This window comes from Phaseolus vulgaris, chromosome 10 (assembly GCF_000499845.2).
Source record: "Phaseolus vulgaris cultivar G19833 chromosome 10, P. vulgaris v2.0, whole genome shotgun sequence".
NCBI classification, from domain to species: Eukaryota; Viridiplantae; Streptophyta; class Magnoliopsida; order Fabales; family Fabaceae; genus Phaseolus; species Phaseolus vulgaris.
In genome coordinates, this window is record NC_023750.2 from 571,845 (window position 1) to 578,834 (window position 6,990).

Sequence of the window (6,990 nt, forward strand, 5' to 3'; positions counted from 1 at the left end):
TTTCTAAGGTCTAGGCCAGGTAAACTGTCGGCCTCGTCGTCTCGGCCAAGTCTCTCAGGTCTCTGCCAAGTTCCCCTAGTCTCGGTCAGGTAGACCAGGTCTCGGACAGTCAGGTAGGTCTCGGTCAGGAGACTAGGGGTTGGCCTCGCCCATACCGGTACAAATTATTTTTATTTTTACTCAATGTGATATACTACATGTTGGACGTATATAGAACTTGTAATGGCAATTTTCTTGAAGTAACTAAGAGTGAGGTTGCAACTTTGGGTAGGGCATAATGAAATAGAGGCGAAGCTACGTTTCATAGGCACAGAAAGCAACAAAAAGAGCAAGAAGAAGAAAGGCTGTTAGCAAAACGGGAAAAGAAAATAAAAGTAACAGGAAATGAAGGGTAAAGCCTAGAAGGTTGTTATTTGTCAAGTGTTAAAAAGAGCTAACGAAAACTTTCACTATCCCCTTTGTTACTTTTCAGAAACGTAGACCACAGTGAAATCACTATTTTCTGAGGGAGCAATACTATCTGCACAGCAATCACATATTTTTTTTTTTTTATCAGCAAATAGCAATGAAATTAAATAAGACCACTTCAGGGGTGGTCCAACCCTTATACAACAAAACAGATTTTCTCAAAGAGCCTTTCCATCTACATATCAACCAAAAGACCTCCTACTCTCTTTCCCATCTCAATCAATAATAAAAGAAACCCAAGAAACAACCTTTTACATAAAAACTAAACAGAATACAACTGAAATATAAAATGACACATGAACAGTTGCACTCAAACTCTCGTTGGAATACAACAATGACGCAGCAACACTATTATTCTTGGGATTATAATGTCAAAATGTTGATGTCATGAAGCAAGAGAAATAAAGACAGAAGATGAGTCAATTATTTGTTGATTGGAAAGAAGAAGTGACATTTGTTTGGAATAATCGATGGGGCTGATGACATTTACAGTTAATCAAAATCTTGACTTGTAATGAAACTGTGGAAGAGATGATCCAAGTCACAGGCACCATGGGCAGTAGAAAATGCAAGATGCATGATATAGAAAGCAAAAGGGAGTTGGAAGTTGTCAAGTTAAAAGCTTCGAACAAGAGTATGATTGATGTAGGTAAGATGAGCTTGGTATGGAGAAAGGTCCTACAAAGATCGAAATTGATGCAAAGAAGGTGTGAAAAGTGAGAACAAGGTCATGTGAGAGTGTGAGGAAGTGCATGCAGGAAAGGAAGGGATGAGGAAGGGAGTGGGTATGTGTGTGTGAAGAAGACGGTGGTTTGTTGGGCACCTGTCTTTTGTCTTATAAATGGTGGCACGTGATGCTCACGGGTCCCCCACGAATGTCTGTCTTCGATCCCTCCAAACTTTTAATCAATCAACAACCATCTTATAGCCTCTCTCATTCATATCTTCTATTACTATCACCACTTACTCCCTTAGCCTACATCAATGCATCAAAAAAACTTTCTTAAATTCTAAACTATAAAACTGCTTCTGCTGCCTAACATTAAATGCACAACCATAGGTGGATGGAACCATACCACTCGGAATTATGCAATTATCTTTAGGACTATCTAATGCTTTTGGTAAACACTAATTGGCAATGGTTGCTGTGTTTTTATTTTTATCAACAAAAAACCATATACAGGTATGAACCACTTTAGAGTGATCTAACTCATATACAAAAGACTAAAACAGTCATACAACATAGTACTTTTCAATCAATTACTGAGTTGACCCCATCCAACAAACAAACTAAATCGAAAAAAGGCAAGTTAGATGATCAAAACACTAATCAGAATAAGAAAAACAAACAGAAAGAAATTTAGAAGTAATCCAATACCAAACATTCAACTGAGCCAAAACATTTTACTTTTAAAAATAATCTTATTCGTGTAACACAAAATCTCACTAATCACCTTTAAAAATAATCTTATTCGTGTAACACAAAATCTCACTAATCACCGCAATCTGAATATTTTCCAAACCTAAGTTGATAATGGGTCCATTGCTAGTGTTATGGAGATTGGAGGGGAAGTGTTATGATCCTATCCATTCATACCACAGCTAAGCTTGATAGGACCCAACTATAGGTTGGGAGTGAGTGAAGATGAATTGTTAGAAGAAGTGGCAAGGCATTAACTCCAAAATTGCCCTTATCTTTCATATCTTAGTGGTACCCACTTTGTATTATACTTCCTAAAATGGGTCCCCATAGTCTACCCCACCATCCATTAGGCCACAGTTTGACAAAGGCCTCACTTTGACTACAGAAAATTCTGATTGGGCTTTTCTCAATCAAAATAATTACAATACACTCTTATTCCTTAAGGTAATGGACCTTTAACAACCTAATGTACCCTCAATAGTTTGAAAGGGAAAATTGAATGGGTAGTGATGGCCACATAAATTGAAGTAAAATTTCAAAATGTTCTCATCAACCACCATGACTAATCAAGGTGATGTTATAGCAGGTTGTGGCATTGAATGGACTGATGGGAAATGAAATTTGGGTATTACTGTTATCCCATTATGCCTTTAAATTCCTTAGCTAGTAGTTTGTAGTCACCAGTTGTTTCATTTAGGCGCAATAAATTCTCTCTACAAGGACCAGACCCCATTGCTGCACCAATTTTGCACGGAACCAAGTGGGAAGAGGATAAGAGGCACTATTTACTGAAAGGTTCTCGAATTAAATTCACACCTTTTGGCTCAAGGACCATCCTAAGGTGCTATGTAAGACTTGCAACACCATAACCATCATAGGGACCAAAAACAACTTCATTATCTAATCCCTTCCCATTCTAATTCTTCAGTCACATTTTGTAATAAATTTTCAGTGCTTTTATGAACTCCTTCCATTTCATATCTATAATAGTTTCTCCTTAAAATTTCAAATTAGGAATATGACACAGGTTTAGTGGAATTTTTCTGCAGATTTTTGTTGTTTGTGCACTTCTTAGTCTTCCGACCTGAATTCTTTTTTGAGATAATCATTGTTAGGGTTAATTACCGTATTCGAAGTGTTGTTCATTTTGGAGGTCGGTATTTCGTCACGTTTTGTTTTTAAAAACGTTTCTCGGTGAGTTAAAGAAGAAAAATGTATTTAAACTGTTATTGACCTCAACTTCTAAACGATGTGAGATTATATTGACGATATCGAAATATTTAGAAATGAAGTTCAACCAACCAAGCAACTGGTCATTTCTAAGCATGATTTTGTGAGGAGGCAGAGCTACCAGTGCCCATAAACAGTACACAAGTTAAGGGACCTCCACAGTATTATAAACAATTTCCAAATAGACACGCCACATGGCTAACAACCTAGCCTGTATGATTTCAAGCCTTGGAATATGTATGTATTAGGAAACCATAATTGCTACTTCTGCAACATAGTTTTATGAATCAAATATGGAGATTCACGTGTAGAGGTATATGGCAATTACACTACCAACTCTTGTATAATTAGTATCTTTGAATATGTTAAACGCACCTTTATTGGTGATGATTGTTCAAATTCTAAGTGCTTAGGAGGTTCTTATATTGAATTTGAAACTTTTGAACGCAACCGAATCAGATTTGGCAGAATCCTATATATTATATTTGTGTGTTGTCTGTGTAGTCTGCCAGCGCAAGAAACGCAAGCTACAAAACATTTTAAATTGGAAAATCAATCAAGGTCTGAAATCCAATGCAAGTTGGTGAAGTTTTTTATACGGAAAAGGATGAAACCATAGTAATATTTGGTTGTAATACGACACAACAATGAGGATTATAGAGAATGGACCACGTGCTTCTTCAAGAGGATATATTCCATCTCTGACTCCCACCTGTCCCTAGCTGTTCACTGCACATTGTGACCGTTTTCTGTTAGCACTCAAGGACGTAATATGATTTTTTGGTGTCAGATCCGTAACCATGTGCACACAAAATGTTTGATTCCTTCTAACCAGAGACACACAGAGATTGTAGTCAACGTTAAACACAATTATTATTACTAATATATACTTATAGGAACTGTTAAGTGGGTTGATGTACAAAGCATAATCACTACGTGTTCACATGACGTGAACACTGTTCGTGTAACTTCTATAGAAATCGTCATGCAATTAGAAACTTGTTTTCAATCTTTACTATGTGCAGAATTTTATCGTACTAACTACGTAGTAGCATAAGGAAAAGTAGTTTCTTTCTTAACTTAAAGTAACTGGTATATGTTCATTGATGTAGGGTAAAACCATGGAAGAAATAATAATCATTAGTTTATAAGATGTACTTGTAAGGGGTTAAGAATAGTAGTTGTTAGTGATTAGACAAATGATTCATCTTCTTTGATAGTGTTTTTTTTTTCTTCTTCTTACATTTAGGCTTGGATTTTTGGTTGGGAGTGTAGTTACAAGAGAATTTTTCGATGCTAAAGTAAGTATTCAATATTTGAATGTTATTAATATTATACTACAAGAAAATTATGAAATAAAAATTAATTTTAGTGATCAGAAATAATTAGTTGTTATAGTCACTAAATTAGAGACAATTTAAGAGACTAATTTTTTTTGTTTCTAAATTATTTTTTATTGTTGTTAAATGATTTCTAAATTGATATCTAATTAGCTACCAATGTTTTTGCTACTAAATTTAGAATCTAAATAATTGGTAGTCAAAACCTTGGTAGTTAATTAGATACCAATTTAGAAACTATTTAACAATAATAGAAACTAATTTAAAAACCAAAAAAATTTAATTTCTAAAATGATCTCTAATTTAGTCCGTATAACAACTAATATTTTTTTGTCTCTAAAATTGATTTCTATCTCATGATGATTTTCTTGTAGTGTTATAATAAAATCTCTAATGTGTTTATTTATATTATTTAAATTAAATTTTATCATTAATGTATCATATTTAATATGTATAATCATACAAATAAAGTTACATGTATTTTTTTTTACCTTAATATATTTACACTAATAAGTCCGACAATATTCGATATCCAGTATTATAGATAAAGGAGAATAAACAATTTCTATGAAAGAAAAAAAAGAACAGATTTTGATTGTGATCTAACTCAAACAAGAACCATGGTAGGAAGAGGACAAGTTTGACACGCATACACAACATTTTTGCATGTTAATAGGCATTCACATAGAAAGCTGAAGTAAAGAGGAAGCAAGTGGGCTAGGAGGAGCCACATGGCAGCCAACACTGAAGCTGAATTCTGAGAAACCTCTGACCCAAAACCCGAATATGATTTTTCATAGTGCTGTGAATCAGTGTAACAAACCATGTCGTAACATCATGTGGCAGCTCCATTTTCGGCGTTTACCGAGGAATGCCCCTATTGTTTCCTTCAAATCACCATGCATTACCCTTTGGTCTCTCTTCACTCACTCTCACGAACAAACACTAAAATATGTTTTCATTATTGTTATTATTATTGGATATATATTGTAACTACAATTATGTGCAAAACCCATGCCACAAGGTCCTAGACCATGACTCACCTCACATGCTAGTGTACGCCTAAAGTTAAGAAACTGCAAATTTTCCTTAACCCGACATGTCTTTGTTAAAAGTTTCTTTCATATAAAAATTTAGTAACTGTGAAGTTTATTGGGCCTAGGAATGTGAATGTGGATGTGAAGTGCCGTTGTCAGTGCATAAAGCCACTGACAATTGCTTTATTAAATTATTCACCCAGCTCAACATAACGAGGAATGATTTAAAGTCAACCTCTTCTTGCACGTCACCTATGGAAATTTTTGCATAAGTTGATTATTTTGGATTGAACAGTTTGGATAGTAGTGAAATTAGCAACCACTTAAAATAATTATGTGAAAATCTGTTTATGTTTGCACATGTTAGTGCACACTTTGCTTGAAATTTTGTAAACTTATAACGGATTAAAAGTGAAATCAGCTTATATTTCCCCACTAGTTCGGGAAGAAAATGCACTCAAGTAGTCATATTTGACTCAACGAGTGATAGAATGATCGATCAATCACAAATAAGTTCTATTTATTCTTCTAGTCACATGTTTCAATCACAATTTTATAAGATCAAGACCAAATTAATGTTTCACAAATCGAAATGCAGATAGAATTTGTTTAATCATTCTCCTCTCTCTAGTCACAAACTTCAATTACAATTTCATAAGGCAAATGTCAGATTGGTGTTTTGGAAAGATTAATCAAAACATACAAAGAGAAAGAGAAATGAGAATGAAGCTATGTTTTTAATGAAAGAGGGAACGAAAGAGAAAAGAAGGTGGGAAGTACGGTACATTATTTAAAAAATGTTGTGAGAAAGTGGTGTGAAGAGAGGATTGAGGTTTATGTGTAGTAGAGAGAATCAGATCCAATAAGGGATATATTAAATGGAAAAAATTTGTGTACACCAAAATTACGGTTACCAAATAGTTTAAAGAGGAATCATCTTTATATATAGATATAAATATTATTAATACTTACATTATTGTTAACAACCTAGAGAATGTTCTTAAGTATATATTTTATCCGAACTATGAAATATATATCAACTTAATCTATTCTCCCTAATCATTATATAGATGTATGTCACCTTAAGTTGGACTTTAAATAAATCAACATCAAATTATGAAATAGTTGTAATTAATAAAAATTATATTAAAATAGTTATAACCAACCAACATATTTATAGATGATAAAATTGCCTTTTTTTTAATTATTAGCTAATGATAATTATACTGGTCGGACATGTTTGGGGTCTAGCCCGCACTTTTGCATGTTATTGACTCGATTAACTTAAGAAGGAAAATACTTAGTTCGACCCATAACAATAATGGGCTAACGATGCGTTAAGAAGTCAGTCCCAAAAGCTGGCAAAATATATTAAAAAGGCAGCCACAAAAATAAAAATCACTGAATATGTAACTGAATTAGTTAGGTATAAACATTTATCTGACGAAAATAAACAGTTAGAGATAATGTTCTATCCACAGTCCTAAAATAA